General features: G+C 39.9%; 1 protein-coding gene and 1 pseudogene across 1 annotated transcript in view; one reads left to right on the plus strand and one right to left on the minus strand.

The window, feature by feature from the left end:
- The window catches only part of DPP10 (dipeptidyl peptidase like 10), a 666829-nt gene that overhangs the window by 644037 nt on the left and 3343 nt on the right, over positions 1–19449 (minus strand). The gene's annotated exons all lie outside the window — the stretch shown is intronic.
- Positions 11513–11955, plus strand: LOC114232159 (uncharacterized protein C9orf85 homolog; annotated as a pseudogene).

Here is a 19449-nt window from a genome sequence, read left to right on the forward strand (position 1 = left end):
TGATGTTTCTACCTCTCTCTCCCTCTCCATTCCTCCCTGAAATCAATAAAAATATATTTTAAAATATATATAAAAAATGGATGCCACATATTTTCTTGATCAATGCCTAATGTATGTTTGCTTTGGAGCCAGAATGATTCCATATAATCTCTGTGTCAATGAAAATAAAAGCTCAATATTAAAGGTCCTCTGGAATTTTTCAAAGTAACAAAAAAAAAAATTGGTTCTAAAGCTGGTATTTCCAATATCTGGGGATCTCCACATCCAGCATAATTTATTTTCCCATCACTTTACCCAATTCATATTAATAGCCAAAAGAAAGAAAGAAAGAGAGAAAGGAAGAAAGGAAGAAAGTAAGGAAGGAAGGAAGGGAAGGAAGGAAGGAGGGGGAGGGAGAGAGGGAGGCAGGGAGGGAGGGAGGAGCACCACCATTTTTTGGCACCACCTGGATAATAAGCCTGACTCATTAATGATCCTCACAACAATCCTTCAAGGTAAGCATCATCCTATTTCCACTTAAAATATTAGATTCTGACATTGCATGACTTGCTCAAACTTAAATACTACTTAAATAAGTAGTACTTAAGTTGAGATTAAATGAATAGAAAGCCCTAGTTCTTTCCAGTAGAAAAAAATCGTGTATGACTCAAAAATTATTTTTCTTGATTTATTTAGCATGTAAAAGTGTCACAGATATGATAATGAATTTTGGTACTCTGACAAAATCACAGCTTTAGAAACAGTTGTACTTTTGAAGAAATCCAGCAAGTAAAAAAAAAAAAAAAAGCCTCTTGTTTCTCTCAAATACGCAAGAAAGCTCTAAAATTCACCTTCATGCTTTCCAGAGTTCCTAGGTGCAGCCTTCCTTTCTTAAGAAGGGATTCATCCAATCACTAGCCCATTGACTATTGAACAGGGACTTCCAATGCTGACTGTAGAGATCAATGGGTGCTCATTCCTGCTGAGGGAAGGCAAGAGGCTTAAGAATGATAGTGTCTGCGTGTGTGGTGGGAAATGCTGCCATTTTCTTGGAACAGTGAACTCACAGTTTACTTTCAGAATGGCTTTATGGCTTTGGGTGGCTTCTAGCCATGGCAAGTTGGAAAAGAGTCTTATGTAGTTCAATGAAGTCTTGTGGCCAGGTGCCAAAAATGTAAGAACTATTGGTCTAGAACCAATACATCACAAAGGAGAAACCAAGAAATGCCAGGTGAGTTTTGCCTGCAGATTCAAAACTCTTAAGAATATAAATGTTTTTTAAAAATTACTCTGATAGGAAGGCAGACGTGCCACCAAGACACCAACAAAGGCTCTATGTCAACAGCTGAATCTGGCAGCATGACACACTGAAAATGGCCATAATGAAGAAACAAATACATTAGGTTCAGCAATTAAAACAGTTTCTCAAGATTCTACCATCATCTAACACCGAAGGAAGAATTTTTAAAGACAAGGCCACTGTGGACATCATAGTAGTCTTGATGTCAGGGACTCAAGCCTGGACAGAGCCCAGACTTCAGAAATGTAGAGGCAGAAGGAACTAGATTCGGATGTGGGGATGGCACAGATGTAAAGAGAGACCAAAGAACCAAAAGAACCATCCTGCAACAGACAAGGCTCTGAATTTGTGAGCAAATACACGTGGGCATCACCCCTGCTGGATGCATGAGGTCACTTGGGCACACAGAGGCCCTGGAGCGCCCCCTTGCCCAGGTCCTTGAGTGGCCGGTGCAGAAGCAGCTCTCACAATGCCACTGTGGCACTAATGTTGGGTAAACCTCATTTTAGAGCATCTGCACACCACCTCCGTAGATATGAATGAGGGTGTGTCTCTTCCATTTCAGCTCCAGGTTCAATACACATCCACCTATCATTGCTGATATGATTGTCATGAAGTGTTATACACCTATTTCCTAGGATCAGAGAAAAGGAATAGCTCTGATGAAGATCATGGATATCACTTCAAAATATACTCACTTTTTTTCTGGCACACTTATGTTTTACAATACTCTAAAAAGAAGAAAACAAGTGACAGATACTATATATTTCACATATATGTGGACTCTAAAGAACAAAATAAACAAGAAAACAAAACAGAAACTGACTCATATATAGAGAACAGACTGATGGTTGCCAGAGGGGAGGAAGGTTGGGAAACTGGGTGAAAATGGTGAAAGAGGTCCAAATTGGTAGTCATAAAATAGTCGTGAGGATGTAAAATATAGTATGGGGAATATGGTCAATAATCTATATATATAAAAGCCTAAGCAACCGTTACGACCGAAAGACCAGAACAACTGGAACGACCAATCACTATGACGCACACTGACCGCCAGGGGGCAGACGCTCAATACAGGAGCTGCCCCCTGGTGGTCAGTGAGCTGCCACAGCCAACCTCCCATGGCCGGCCAACCTGCCCTGGTCCCTCTCCACGGCCAGCCAGCCCCGATTGGCCCAATGGGGGGGGGGAGGTGGCCAACCTCCCATGGCCCCTCCCCCTGGCCGGCTAGCTTCCTGCGGTGCCTACTCCCTGCTGGCCTGGCCCTGATGGGCCCCGATTGCTGGACAGGCCGAGGGACCCCACCCGTGCATGAATTCGTGTACTCAGCCTCTAGTAGTATTATAATAAACTAGAGGCCCAGTGCATGAAATTCATGCACTCAGGGCGGGGGAGGGGTCCCTCAGTCCAGCCTGTGCCCTTTCACAGTCCACGAGCCCTCAGGGGATGTCCGAGTGATGACTGAAGCCAGCAGTCAGACATCCTTAGCACTGCCATGGAGGTGGGAGTGGCTCCTGCCATCGCTGCTGTGCTCGCCAGCTGTGAGCCCAGCTCAGGGCTTCTGGCTGAGCAGCACTTCCCCTGTGGGAGTGCACTGACCACCAGGGGGGCAGCTACTATGCTGAGCATCTCCCCCATGGTGGTCACTGTGCGTCATAGCGACCGGTCGTTCTGCCATTCGGTCAATTTGCATATTAGCCTTTTATTATATAGGATATGTATGGTATCAGGTGAGTACTTGAAATATCAGGAGGATTACTTTGTAAAGTATATGATTGTCTAACCACTATGTTGTACACCTGAAATAGATACCAAAAAAGATTGAATGTAAACTGAAATTTTAAAGAAAGACTAAAACAAGTAAAATGTACAGTCCTTTCCCTTAAAATCCCTAAACGCTAATGGAATAGATTTTAAAAATCTATTCATAAATTCACAGATACTATGAAATGGAAATTATATAATACCTAGCCAAATTATCTCTTTCTACATTGAAAAAATTATTCATGAATTTCAGACTTTTCTTCTTGAAAAGATATTTTGATGGCTTGATTTCTAATCTTTGTTTCTGTGTCTAGGAGAGAGGAATTGTTATGCAAGTTTGTGAAACGCCGGTTTAAAAGGTTGCCTCATTTAAAAAAAAAAAAAAAGACTTTCTAGCATGTGTTTCAAAATGTGTGAATGGAAATATATGGCCATGTCTTGCATTCATTAACTCATGAAAACCTTTTCTAGGGTTGAGGTGTGATTCAGGGAAGTGTTAGTACCAGAGTTTTCACTTACTGGATTCCCCTCGCCAAATGTAAACCCATGTACCAATACCAGGAAAGACCTACTCCTACCCTGTGCAAGCCTTATTAATGCAACTTCAAGTGGTCTCTCTGGTCCATTATGTGCAAATACATCGCAGGAAAGCCTGCCATTCAAGTTCTCAATTATATAATTCAGATTCGTCATAGTTATGTTTTCAGAGCAGAGACTTCCAGAATAAGAAATTGAATCTTCATTTAGCTCTCAAAAAAGGGGTGGGGAAAAAGATAATAAAAATGACTTTCTCCCTCACTTTTCTTCATATTCTATCTTGGAACCTGATACCTGGGTTTTTGTATTGACCTGAGAAAATCGATAAGTATGATAAATTACAATATTATTAAAGTCAGATCACATACAGCTTGGTGAGAGAATACACAGCTTGGCTTGCGCTGCTGTGTAAAGTCAGTTTTGATTGTACACTTAACTAACTGCTCTTAAGTTTCCACTCAACATAACATCATGTCCCAGATGCAAAGAATTTCTAAGCCAATCATTTCTGGAAACCAAACTTCTGGAAAGAGAATATTAAACCTTGGACACTTCAAAGAATATCTTAAGCCTTTTGGAAAAACAGATGATCTAAAAATAGCAGTAATCAGTCAGGTTGTTATGCATTTATTTTTACCTGGTGCCCTAGAATAATCTAACCAGGAAACACTCAGCATATTTAGATAATACATGGTATGTGTACATTTGGTAATGTATACACACACATATATGTCTTCAGCATTTTCATTAATGTAAATGCAAAATTATGAAGTCATCCTCTCAAATGATGTTGAAGCATTGCAGCAATAATAATAAAAAATGCGAAGTTCTATCATGGGCTTGATGTTACACAAACATATTCACACAGACTGTCCCTACGCAACATTCCCATCACCCTCTTCCTTTAACAATGAAGGATTGGTCTTAGAGGGTTAGCCAGTTTGCCCTAGATTGTGAGGGAAATGGCAGAAAAAGGATTCAATCTGAAATCTGTCTGACTCTGTCCTCAACATATACATCTCCCAGAAATATAATTAAATCTGAAAATAACTTGGCAATTCCAAAAATAGTGTCGAATGTACTATTCTGGTTAATTGAATAAGCACATTATCTGAAAGTTAGTTTATAGAAATTATTACTGTTGGAACAATTTTCAAATGGACTACAGCATAACAAACTTGAAAAGAAAATGAAAATCATGTTTTATTATGTAGAAAACATTACGAAAAACACTATTACCATCAATTACTAAACAGAACAGTTCAAAATATTTATTTTATCGGTTTGGGATAAAAGCGAGTTTTCTGTATTTAGCCTGCAGCGGGTACATATTTACCCGTACAAATGGGTATATCTGAAACCTTGAGGTTCAGGACAACTTAACAAAAATGAGTCCACAGTAGATCTCTCTTAAGTATCCGATTCTTCCCACGGAACCTACTTTAGAACTTTCTCTACCAACCTGGAAATGACAAGCATCCCTTAAGTTAATACCTAATAAATAAGAACATCTACCAGGTAGAGAAGAAGGCAGGTGTACAGTTTAAAAGCCTAGGTGCTGTCTAGATAGAGGAGAGCAAGCAGACTAGTTACTGCCAAAAAGCTGTTGGACCACATCTGGGCACACTGTAGAACACTAGTGTGATGAAATCATCAGTACGGAGAGGTAGGGCTCTCAAGGGGGTAGCTTACACCCAGCAGAAACATTGCTAACTTTATGTGATGACATGTATTTATGAAGCTTATATTCTCTCCATCATTTATTTGCCTTTTTTGGAACTTTTACAGGTCTGCGGATGGGAACATTTCCCAACTTTCTTAGCTGATGTATGTCTGAGCGTATACACTCATTGTAATACTTCGGTAATACGTACACTTATTTAGAACACACTAAAGTCACTCAGCCACGATGAAAATATATGGAGGTTCTGCTGTGGGTGAAATGCTATCAGACAGCATCACACGCTACAGAGGAATCATTTGTGAGAGACTCGATCCATGCGGCACACGTCATAGTTGTCTTCTTTTTAAGAAATTGCCACAGCCACCCCAGACTTCAGCCACCACCTCCCTAATCAGTCAGCAGCCATCAATATCAAGGCCAGACATTATAATGGCACATGGCTGAATAGGTTATGACTTACTGAAGGCTCAGATGATGGTTAGCATTTTTAGCAATAAAGTATTTTTATGATGATGCAATTTTTAGACATAATGCTATTACACGCAAACAGATTACAATATAGTGAAAGCATAACTTTTATATTTACAGGGAAACAAAAATATGTGCGTGACTTGCTTTCTTGCAATAGTCTCTCTATCTTTGTGATGGTCTGGAACTGAACCCACAACATCTCCAAGGGAAGCCTGTAGGTGGAGTATCAAGAAAAGCCGTGTGTCAAGGATCCAAGATGGGTGTAGGTAGGTGGAAGCTACACACACACATCCTCCTGGCACCGAACCGGATGTATAGCGAAAATATAGAGAAAGCTGAGTAAAGAACCGAAGGACACCCAAACAGGAGTATTGGATCCGAGCATTTACAGAAGAAGCTACTCAGAGACTGGAAAGAAGAGCAGAGATACAGAGAAGGCTGGTCCCCGCACCCAGTTGCAGTGGCTGAGAAGCTGGAGGGTTATCACAGCTGCAAAGTCCCCCCTGAGTAGAATGGGGTTTCAACCCCACACCAGGACCCCCAAAGCAGAGCACCAGAGCTGGGAAGAGGAGCCTGCATAGCATCTGCCAGCCAAAATCAGCAGGGACTCCATCTGCTGGGAAGAGGAGGGAGTCTGCTAGAATCCCAGGTGCTCTCCTAAAGGGCCACCACACAGGAGCTTGCTCTGGGGCACTCACCTGCGCCCCTCACCACCCCTGGGGCTCCCTGGTAGCTCAGTGCACCAGGTGGAGCCACAGGGCACCGAGCTCCAGCATCTGCCAAGCAACCACCTGGCAGGACCGAGCCCAGCACCACACAAGCTCCCTACCAGTGCGCATGGCCAAGGCTGCAGGGCTCCGCTGGCCCCTCACAACCTGCCCACCTGGGGCTCTGGTAAAAGGATGGAGACTCAGGGCATACAGAAGCCATAAAGATATGTGGGCACAGGGCTCTGCAGAGAGATGTAGAGGGCTGGCTACTGAGGTCCTGGTCCTGAGCCACATCCTATACCATCCTCAGGTACCATCTTCCAGGTTCAGGCTCTCCTATTCTTACAGCCCCAACAGGGGTAAGTGCACTAAGATAGTCCTCCAAATACAGGGAACACAACCCTACCAAACTCAAGTCCAGCAGTAAGCACTGTTGGCTGCACCAAACAGGGACCTGAGGTGAGCTCTTTTGGGGAGAAACTATAGATAGACTATCAGATGGTCATTGAACTGAGTGACTTTGGGACAAGGGCTAACCTTTCCCACAGGTTAGGCAGGTGCCACCCCCAGCAAAAGACTCCCTTGTCAGGGTCTCAGGCAGCACATAGCGGTGGAGCGAGGGAGAGGCATACAGCTTGCTCCCCTCCTGTAGGATTGTGCCACCCCCCATGGAGGGCTGCCTTTATTTGCATTCGCAAATCCTACTAGTTCCATCTTGGTAAGTACAATTCGTAGGGGGTAGGGGGCAGAGCTCAGAGCTGAGACCTTCAGTGCCACCCCCTCAGGGTTTCTGGTGGCACACCTAGGAGTTAGGGGGAGATGAGCAGCTCCCTCCCCTCCCAAGGGCAGGTGCCACCACCAGCAGAGGGCTGCACTGATTTGTTCCTCCAAGTCCTACTGGTACCATCCTTGTGGGTGCAGCTACTCAGGGGAAGAGGCACAGCTCAGAAATGGAACATTCGGTATATCCCCCTTGGAGCTTGCCTGTCAGGACCTCTGGCAGTGTGCTGCCAAGCTAGGGGGAGGCGAGTGGCTTGCTACCCTGCCAGAGACCAGCACCACTCCCAGCAGAGGGCTACCTTGATTTATACCTCCAAGTCCCACAGCGGGTGATGGAGCACAGCCTGGAGCTGGGACCTTCAGAATGTGGCCCGGTTTGGGTCTCTGACAGTGCAGTTGTGGAGCTAGGGGGAGAAGGCATGCAACTTGCTCCTCTTAAGTGGGCCAGTGCCATCACCAGCAAAAGACTTCCTTGAGCAGTTTTCACAAGCCCTGCTGCTGGCTCCGTTCTGCTGGGCTGTTTCACAAAGAGGAGGAAGCTCCACGCAGAGCTGGGACATACAGAGTACATCTACCTCAGAGGCTCCAGTCCAGGGCTAGAGCAGGTATAGCTACAGAGCTAAGAGGAGGAGTGCAGCTCATTCCACTCCCACAGCCCAGCTGGTGACCTCTTCCTATCCTGCAGAGCTTGCTCCTGCAATGGGGCAGCTGAATGCACCCAACCTGAACCTGCGGTGTGTTTATCCTTGGGGAGCTAGAATGGGACACTGGCAGAGACTGAAAGGTATGGCTTTGGAATAGAGGCCACATTCTCCCCATTGAGTGCAGGATCACACTGCCCCCATTTTGGGACCCACTAGCCCCATCTTCCTAAACTGATTGTCCTGACCTAATAAGCTTGAGCCCTGTGGAAGGGTCAGTGGGGTGCAGCTGGCTTGGGTTCACTCTACAGTCTTTCTTCAAAAGAATCTGGAGGAAGTCCAGGCAAACTCAAGGTGGGGCAGAGTAGCTGACAGATGGATGCTGACATCAGGGAGCCTGGGGCTTTTACTGATCTCCCCCTAACTCAGAGCTCTAGGAAGCCAACCCTTCCTCACAGATTGGCCACTCCCATGCAGACCCAGATACTGTAGATGCAGACAGAAACAATGAACATTGTGGCTGATCCAGAGAGGTAGCCCAAGCCCAGTTACACACAATGTCTGACAGCAACCTGTACCTGAAGCACACCCAAGTCAACTCAGAACCAACACAACCAGTGGTGGGCTTCAGACCACATGAGACCTTGACCCAACTAGCCACATAAGTGACACACACAAAAGGGGATTCCGGCAGGTACCAGGCCCTGCTGGAACAACTCAGACGTGGGGGCAGCCCCTGCATAGTGTCACACACACTGTGATCGAGGTTTACCCTTATAGCTACCCAGCCTGAAGGGTTAACTCCACCCACAAAAGAACCAACAGCATTCAAGACGCAACTACAACAGGGGGTGCACATACACCACAACAGACATTCCTGGAGCACAAAGCTTGGGTGATCTGGAAGATTATGCCACTGAAACCAACAAGACACCTCAAGATTGCACCTGCACAGCAGCCTCCATGCTGTGGTCTGGGTTGAGCCTCACAGTCAGCCAGCCTGAGGGTCGATACCACCCAAATATGGGCCAATAACAATCAAGACCCAATTACAATAGGAGGGCTCACATAATCCACATAAGGGACATTCCTACAGCACCCATCTCAGGAGATCAAGGAGACTGCACCACTGGGTCCCACAGGACACCTACAACATAAGACTACCCTACAAAGACTGGAAGTCATAGCAGTTCTATCTATGAAACAGATACCAAGAGACAGGCAAAATCGGAAGATAAAGAAATAAGCCCTGCTCTAGCTGGTTTGGCTCAGTGGATAGAGTGTTGGCCTCTGGACTGAAGGGTCCCAGGTTCGATTCCAGTCAAGAGCATGTACCTTGGTTGCGGGCACATCCCCAGTGGGGAGTGTGCAGGAGGCAGCTGATCGATGTTTCTCTCTCATCAATGTTTCTAACTTTCTATCCCTCTCCCTTCCTGTCTGTAAAAATCAATAAAATATATTTTTTTTAAAAATGAAGAAATAAGCTCCAAATGAAAGAACAGAAAGAATCACCGGAAAGAGAGCTAAATTAATGGAGGAAAGCAATTTATGAGATCTAGAATTAAAAGTAAGGATTATAAGGATGCTCTAGGGACTCAGTGAGAAAGACAACAGCATGAAGAAGGACATAGAAACCATGAAAAAGAACCAGTTTGAAATGAGTAATACCATATCTGACATCAAGAATACACTGAAAGGAATAAAAAGCAGGTTGGATGAAGCAGAGGATCTAATCAGTGATTTGGAAGACAAGGTAGAAAAAAAAATACTCATCAAAGCAGCAAAAAAGAAAGAAAAATTACAAAGAACGAGGATATTTAAAGGAATTTTGCAACAATATGAAACATAACAACATCCATACTATTGAGGTACCAGAAGGAGAAGAGAGTGAGCAAGGAATAGAGAACCTGTTTGGAGTAATACTGGCAGAAAACTTCCCAATCCTGGTGAAGAAAATAGATTTTAAAAAGTCCAGAAAGCACAGAGTCCTAACCAAGATGAACCCAAAGAGCCCCACACTAAGACATATCATAATTTAAATTGTAAAAGTTAAAGACATAGGAGAATCTTAAAGGCAGAGAGAAAGATACTTAGTTATCTGCAAGGGAGTTTCTGTAAAGCTGATTGCTCAACAGAAACACTCCAGACCAAAAGGGGTTGGCAAGAAGTATTCAAGGTAATGAAAAGCAAGGGCCTGCAAACAAGACTACTCTATTTAGTAAGGATATTATTTAAAATTGAAGGCAAAATAAAGACCATCCCAGACAAAGAAAACTAAAAGAGTTCATTACCACCAAACCTGTGTTGCAAGAAATGTTAAAGGCACCACTTTAAGAAGAAGAAATATATAGAGAAATATAGGTATAAATGAAAAGAATGGCAATAAATATCTATCAATAAGAGGCCCAGTGCATGAAATTCGTGCACGGAGGGGGTTGTCCCTCAGCCCAGCCTGTACCCTCTCCAATATGGGACATCCCTCTCACAATCCAGGACTGCTGGCTCCCAACTGCTTGCCTGCCTGCCTTCCTGATTGCCCCTAACTGCTTCTGCCTGCCAGCCTGATCACCCCCTAACCACTCCGCTGCCAGCCTGTTTGCCCCCAACTTCCCTCCTCTGCCGGCCTGGTCACCCCTAACTGCCCTCTCCTGCAGGATTGATCACCTCCAACTGCCCTCCCTTGCAGGCCTGGTCCCTCTCAACTGCCCTCCCCTGCTGGCCATCTTGTGGTGGCCAGCTTGTGTCCAGATGGGGGCAGGATCTTTGACCACATGGAGGCAGCTATATTGTGTGTTGCAGTGATGAGCAATCTGCATAGTACTCTTTTATTAGATAGGATAGAGGCCTGGTACAGGGGTGGGGGACAGCTGGTTTGCCCTGAAGGGTGTCCCGGATCAGGTGGGGGTTCACTTGGGGTGTGGGGCGGCCTGAGTGAGGGGCCTGTGGTGGTTTGCAGGCCGGCCATGCCCCCTGGCAACCCAAGCGGAGGTCCTGGTATCTGGAATTTATTTTCCTTCTACAACTGAAACTTTGTAGCCTGGAGCGGAGCCAAGCCTGGGGCTCCCTCCAAGGCCCGCCGGGAGCCATTTGTGTTGGGGTTATAATTGAAATTTTGTTTCCTTAAGCGGGTGGGCCCGGCCTGGGTGTGTGGAAAGCTTTGCTTCCCCTGTTGCCTGGCGGCAACCCTGGCCTGCTCTCTCAAGCTCCATTCTGCCGCCATTTGTTTGAATTTATTTACCTTCTATAATTGAAACTTTGTAGCTTGAGTGGAGGCTTAGGCCTGGCTAGGGCAGGCGAAAAGCTTGGCTTCCTCTGTTACCTAGGAAACCTTGCTCTCTGTGGCTGTAGCCATCTTGGTTTGGGTTAATTTGCATACTCGCTCTGATTGGATGGTGGGTGTGGCTTGTGGATGTGTCGGAGGTCAATTTGCATACTTGTCTATTATTAGAGGGGATAATAACCTTAACTGTAAATAGACTAAATGCCCCAATCAAAAGATATAGGGTACCTGACTGGATAAGAAAACGTGACCCAGAAAGCTAGATAAGTTCCTTCTGGATCAGTGACAGAGGCATCTTCTCATTGAGATAGTTTCTGGCTTCTTGCATCTTCCTTGCCCCAGTACTTGGTGATTTTGATTTTGGCAATGAGCTATCAGAGAGGGAATGCGGCCTAACCCAGGACTCAAGAGACATCAAAATATGTTTAGATTCAAAAATGACAAGTGTGATAAGAGTGTTCAGACCAAGAAAATTAATACAAAACTTCATGCTGGAATATATTAGTACTGTAAAGCAGTATTTGAATGGTGTGTAAAATACAGCAAATGCAAACCATTGTCAAAGCCTAAAAAACGAGCTAAATGTTTACCAAAGATATAGATCATTTGCCTGTGAACTTGAAGTTTGCACAAAATGTGGAAAGAAGATATTGTTACTCTAATAAATAACCAGAAGAGACAGAAAACATTGAAAACAATCCACATTCCAACTGTAGAAGAAGCTGCGGTAGAAATGAAGAAGAGAATGATAATTTAGATTTTGATATTGATTTAGATACTCAGGAGAAGATGACAATCAAATAGATTAGGTATTAGTCTGGTCAGTGTGGTTCAGTTGGTTGAGCATCGTCCCATGCACCAGGAGGTTGCTGGTTCAATTACGGATCAGGGCACATGCCTGGGTTGCTGGCTAGATACCCAATAAGGGGCATATAAGAGGCAGATGATTAATGTTTATCTCATATTGACTTTCTCTCTCTCTCCCTCTTCCTTCCTCTCTCTCTCTGAAATCAATAAAAACATTTTAAAACTTTTAAAATATTAAAAGTCAAGTGAAAACAGGAAATTCTGAACAATTTTTGACATTGAGGGTTTTACAAAAATATACTGTGAAGTCCTAATAAAGATTTTGGAATAACCTATAGAAAATGACAATGTTTATACATGGACAATATAAATAATGTATGACATCTAAACCTTATGCAAAGTTTTCTTACAATATTTTTAAGTAATATATGAGAGCATATCTGCCAAAATGAGCATTGGGGTATCATAATGCTGTTCAATGGAATTATTTAGAAGAACATTCTACCAAATATCAAAGTAAACAAGATTCAGAATTGATGCTTTTGTAAGAACTATCTCATGAAAACAATCAGATGACATTATTGCTAGCCTCAAAAATTGGTCCTTAGTATGTACCTTTTGATAAATTTACCTCAAGTAAATGACCCATAAAACAAAAGCCCCCTTATTTAACATTTGGTTGCTTTATAAAGCAAAAAGGTTATTTTTTTATAATAATCTTTAACAAGTATGTAGCAGTTTTCAAAAGTATTTTTATATACATAATCGCATTTCAACCTTTTTACTTTTGTAAAATATACATACAGAAAACTAAATAAAAATATATACATATAGTATAAGAAATAATTATAAAGAAAACTCATACATTTATCACCCGTATAATGAAACTACTCCTAAAAATATAAATCAGCTTTATCTGATTTTTGGACTTTTCTTTCCCTTTTTATTTTGAAAAATCTCAAACTTAAAGAGAAGTAGCAAAATAGGAAGCCCATCAATGATTCTTTCCCATCATTGATGTTTTTATTTCTCTTTCCCCCTTCTTTCCTCTCTTTTGAATGTTTTTGAGTTTCATTTGCTTTTTTAAGAATATATTTTATTGATTTTTTGCAGAGAGGAAGGAAGAGGGATAGAGAGTTAGAAACATCGATGAGAGAGAAACATTGATCAGTTGCCTCCTGCACACTCCCCACTGGGGATGTGCCCGCAACCAAGGTACATGCCCTTGACTGGAATCAAACCTGGGACCCTTCAGTCCACAGGCCGATGCTCTATCCACTGATCCAAACCAGTTAGGGCTCATTTGCTTTAAAAATATATATTTTTGTTGATTTCAAACACATGGAGAAGAGGCTAAATAGCATATTATAAAACAACGAAAGGGTAACCAATGCAATGAAGGAAGAAATAAAACATTACCTGGAAATAAAGGAAAATGAACACACAACAACCCAAAATCTATGGGACATTGCAAAAGCAATCCTGAGAGGGAAATTCATAGCATTTCAGGCCTAACTCAAGAAGTAAGACAAATCTCTATACTTAAATCTAACTCTGTACTTAAAAGAACTAGAACAGAACAACAAACAAAGCCCAGAGTAAGTACAAAGAAGGAAATAATAAAAATCAGAGGAAAAATAAATGACACCGAGACTAAAATAAATAAATTAATAAAAAGATCAATGAAACCAATAGCAAGTTCTTTGAAAAGATAAAAAACATCAATGTACTGTTAATCAGACACACCAAGAAAATAGAGGACCCAAATAAGTAAAATCAGAAATGAAAGAAGAGAAGTAACAACTGATATTGCAGAAATACAAGGATTTTAAGAAAATACTATGAACAACTGCATGTCAACAAATTGAACAATCTGGGCAAAATGGGCAAATTAATAGAAACATAGTATCACCCAAAACTCAATCAGGAAGAATTAGAAAAACTGAATAGACTGATTACAACTAATGAAATTGAAGCAGTAATAATAATAATAATAATAATAATAATAAAACTCGCAGCAAACAAAAGTCCTAGAGCAGATGGCTTCACAGGTAATTGTACCAAAAAGTCAAAAAAGAACTAACACCTATCATCCTCAAAGTATTTCAGGAAAGTCAAGAAGAGAGAATGCTTCCAAGATGTTTTTACAAGGCCAGCATTATCCTAATTCTAAAAACAAATAAAGACATTACAAAGAAAAATAAGTATAGGCCAATATCCCTGGTGAACATATTAATAGATGGTAAAATCCTCAAAAAAATTAGCAAATGGAATTCAGCAATACATTAAAAAGATCACACACCATGATCAAATGGGATTTAATCTAGAAATGCAAGGCTTGCTCAAAACATATCAATAAATGTGACATATCACATAAGAAAATGAAAGATACAAATCACATGATCATATCACAAGATGCAGAAAAAAATATTTGACAAAATCCAACACACATTTTTGATAAAAACTCTTAGCAAAGTGGGAATAGAGGTATCATACCTCAGCATATTAAATACCATATATGACAAACTTATAGTCAATGAGTAAAAACATCATGGTCAATGAGCAAAAAGTAAAAGCATTTCCCTTAAAATAAAGAATAAGATAGGAATGTCTGCTTTCACCACTCTTATTCAACATAGTACTAGAAATCCTAGCCACAGTGATCATAGAAGAAAAAATAAGAGAAGAAGAAATATCATGTCATCTGTGATTAATTACAATTTTATTTATATTTTTTAAATTGGAAAAAAATATAAATAAAATTGTAATTAATCACAGATGACATGATATTGTACATAGAAAACCCTAAAGAATCCACCAAAAAAATACTAGGTCTAATTAATGAATCTGGCAAAGTAGCAGAATACAAAAGTAATATTCATAAATTGGTGGCATGTTTATACACTTATAATGATCTATCAGTATGAGAAACTAGTAAGAAAACTATCCCACTTATCATTGACAAAATATATATATATTTTCTAGGTACCATATATATATGGTACCTAGAAAAAATATATATATATGGTACCTAGAAAAAATATATATATATATAGTACCTAGAAAAAAATTAACCAGGGAGGTAAAAGACCTGTTTTCATAAAGTTATGATACTGAAGAAAGAAACTGAGGAAGATACAAATAAGTGAAAGTATATAACATGATCTTGGAGAGGAAAAATTAACATCATTAAAATGTTCATAAAACCCAAAGCAATCTACAGATTCAATGTAATTTCTATTAAAATATCTATTAAGCCCTGGCCAGGTGGCTCAGTTGGTTGGAGCATCTTCCATATACCAAAAGGTTGTGAGTTTGATTCGCAGTCAGGGCACTTACCTCAATTGAGGGTTTGGTCCCCTATGAGGGAGCCTATGGGAGGCAACCAATCAATGATTTTTTTCTCTCTCTCTCCTCTCTTTCTTTCTCTTGCTGAAAGCAATAAAACATATCCTCAGGTTATGAATAGAAATAAAAACTATTAAAATACCAATGGCATATCACACAGGTCTAGAACAAATGTTCCACAAATTTAGATGAAATAAAAATTTTAAAAAAACCCATCTTGAGAAAGGGGAACAAAGTTTGAGGTATCACACTACCTGACATCAACTTATACTACAAGTCCCTAGCATTCAAAATAGTTTGATATTGGCACAAAAACAAGCATATATACCAATGGAACAGAATAGAAAGCCCAGAAATAAATAAATCAATTAATATTTAACCAAGGAGGCAAAACATAAAATGGGGTAAAGGCAGTATCTTCAATAAATGGTGTTGGGAAAATTGGGCAGATACATGCAAAAAAAAAAAAAAATGAAACTAGATCAACAACTAACACCATATACAAGAATAAACTCAGAATGCATAAAAGTCTAATGTAAGTCTTGAAGCCATGAAAATCCTAGAAGAAAACATAGGCAGCAAAATCTCAGACATCTCTTGGAGCACAATTTTCACCCACATATCTCCGAGGGCAAGGGAAACAAATGAAAAATTAACAAAGGGACCACATCAAACTAAAAAGCATCTGCAAAGCAAGAGAAAAAATCAACAAAATGAATAGGAAATCCACTGTATGAGAGAATATATTTGCCTATGACAGATCTGATTAGAGGTTAATTTCCAAAATATATAAAAAACTTAGACAACTCAATACTAGGAAGATAAAAAATCCAATTAAAAATGGGCAAAGGGACTGAATAGATACTTCTCCAAAGAGGACATATGGATGGCCAATACACATTTGAAAAAAAAATGTTCAATGTCACTCATCATTAGAGAGAGGCAAATTAAAACAAAAATAAGGTATGACCTCACACGTGTTAGAATGGCTACCAATAAACCAACAAACAACAAGTGCTGGTGAGGATGTGGAGAAAAGGGAACCTCCGTGCACTGTTGATGGCAATGCAGATTGGTCAGCCACTATGGAAAACAGTATTGAGTCTCCTCAAAAATAAAAAATAAAAAATAGAACTGCATTTTTACTCGGCAATCTCACTTCTTGAAATATATTCTAAGAATTCTGAAACACCAACCAGAAAAACATATATGCACCCCTGTGTTCTTAGCAGTGCTATTTACAATAGCCTAGATCTGGAAATGGCCCAAGTGCCTATCAATAAATGAGTGGATAAAAAAGCTGTGATACATTTGCACAATGGAATATTATGCGGCAGGAACTCATCTTTCTTGACAGTACGGATGGACCTGAAGGTTATTATGCTAAATGAAATAAGCCAGTCAGAGAAAAAAAACACACCATATAATCTCATGTATATGTGGAATCTAATGAACAAATTAAGTGATGAACAAAATAGAACTGGAGACATGGAGACATGGAACAGACCAACAACTGTCAGAGAGCAGGGGTTTGGGGGAAACTGAATGACAGAAGGTGAAGAGATTAGCCAAGAACATATATGCATAACCCATAGGCACAGACAACAGTGTGGAGATGGCCAGAGGGAAGGGTGGGTGAAGGCTGGGTGGAAGTGGGCAAAGGGGTGGGAGACATTTGTAATAGAGTCAACAATAACATTAAATTAAAAAAATTAAAAAGAAATGATGTGTGGATCTAAATATCGAATAGGAGTAGCTGTAGAAAAGGAAATGTTATGTGAAAATGGTCTCTTGAATTTTGCCGAGCCCAACACTAGATCACTCATTCCCACCTCCAATGAGAGTAGGCACAGCCACCCAGGGGTCCTGAGGGCTCCTTTGCTCTGTATATTCTCCTGCCACTGAAATCTGACCTCCTGATATAACTCTATACATTACACCTCTCTTGTGCAAACATCATCTTTCTCCAAGCTAATTATCTTAGGAAATGCATTACACTGAAAACAATATGCAACATGTGCAGCAACTAATTCACCTGTTAGTATGAATTAGCCAATGTTTATTTTCAGCCTGGCACCTTATAGCACGGGGCAGTAAAGAAGTGAGTGTCCACTGAATTTGGAAGTAGGGCTGTAACAGACTATTCTAAAGCCAGCATGTCTGCCCAATCATGTCTGATGTCCAAACCAAATGATATATATTATTAATATAATATTTATATGCATACAAACATGTATATTGAACAATGCAATGCTGCTACAAAATGTTAAAATAATACACCATCTGTAGGTGGCTCAATGATCCTCTAAGCTTTCTCTCTCCCTATTCCTAAACTATGCATGTAATGAGAGCACTTGGTATGACAAAGGCATTATTCAAAAGCGTTTCCACAGTATTTCTTTTAATCCTTACAAGCATGTAAAGGCTCTACAGTCCCCTCCATTCACATATGAAGTATAGAAAATGAGGTAGCCTGCCCAAGAAAACACAGTGATGACTGGTGGATCTGAGATATAAGCTTGAGTCTGTGGTTCCAGTGCAGAACCCATAGACAGTAGTGAACAATAATTTCAGGTTGATGGCCCAGAAGTTCAGAGTCCTAGTTACAGCATCCTAGTGCTGTGTGTGCTACACTGTAAATAATTAACAATTTGCCTATAAGTACAAAGGCTTAAAACATTATATAACCATAAATGATTCAAGAAACCAAACTTTTGAAATTGGTTTATTTTTTCTCAGACTGGGAGAAATTTGGTATCAATGTTCTGTTTCCAATGTAATGCACTTCATAAGATAATTCAGCATTAATGTTTAGTGATACAATTTTCTTTAACTTGTCTTTATATAACTTAGTCTTTAAGTGTGTAATTTGCTCGCTGAAATTAACAGATGGAGATTAGAAACGTATAAGCTAGGGATGTTATGTGGTATGTTCTAAACTCAGTGGATTAAATGTCATATATATGAATATATATTTTACATATATACATATATATATATACACACACACACACATACATAATAATGAAATTAAGGGATATTAGAGAATGCGTATCTCTTAGTTTGTAAAGACTTCTACATATCACCTACATACAACCTACATTATCTTTTATAACCTATTCAGCTAGAACTCTCCCAATAATTAGGTAATATATATATATTTTTTTATGTTGAATGCTTAGAAGAAAAGTAATAAATTTTCTGTTAAATAAAGCTTTTCAGCATGACTTCTAAAAGCTATTTTTTAGGTTCTGTGTATTGAAAACAACAGTTTATAGACTAAACTATACCATATTTATATATTAATCAAGGAAACATGGAAGAATATAGTTTTTGTAAGTTTGCATTCAGTATACATTTGAAATGTCAGTCAGATTTGCTAGACCAAAATTAAAGTAAAAATACTTAATCCTAATTTCTGTATGGAAACATTTTAGGTTAATATTACCTATAGGTCAAAAGTATAATACATAGTTTACAAAAGCATTTTATACATTACATATTTAGTTACAATTTTATCTATGAATTACATCATCAAGAGCTGCTACATGTTCAATTGTAAGAGATTGGTTTTCTATTAGAATTAGTTATTTAAAGAAAAATGCATAACTAACACTTTTTGCAGCATAAATAGTTGCTTATAAAAATACACTTTTTTAGTCATATTGTCAAAGTAGGGTTGTGGTTTTTCTTTATTTGTCTATTAATTTATTTTTGTTTTATGTCTGGTTTTGTTTTGGTTTGGCTTGGCTTTTTGGAGCCGAAAGGAGGAACATTTTAGGAAATATTTTTACCCACTGGATTCAGCAGAAGGGTGCCACCTGCTGGAAACATGGGCAAATTCTAAAATAGATCTGAGTACAAATTGCACTCATCCAACAAAACTAAAAAGTCAGTTACCAAGAGAAAATGATGCAAAGAAATTTATAAAAAACAAGTTTCTATGCACTTACCAAGACATGCCTTGTTCTTTTTCTATTATGGCTATAAAAAGAGGAATGTTAACTTTAAAAACTTGAGAGCTATTTTTATTTGTTGAAGATTTAAAACAAATTATTCATCCATTTTACATTCAAGGCAAATCTGTACACACAAATGCTATTTTTCTAATAGAAATGTGTTAAACTGTGGTTGTGTAAAACTTAGAT

This window comes from Eptesicus fuscus, chromosome 11 (assembly GCF_027574615.1).
Source record: "Eptesicus fuscus isolate TK198812 chromosome 11, DD_ASM_mEF_20220401, whole genome shotgun sequence".
NCBI classification, from domain to species: Eukaryota; Metazoa; Chordata; class Mammalia; order Chiroptera; family Vespertilionidae; genus Eptesicus; species Eptesicus fuscus.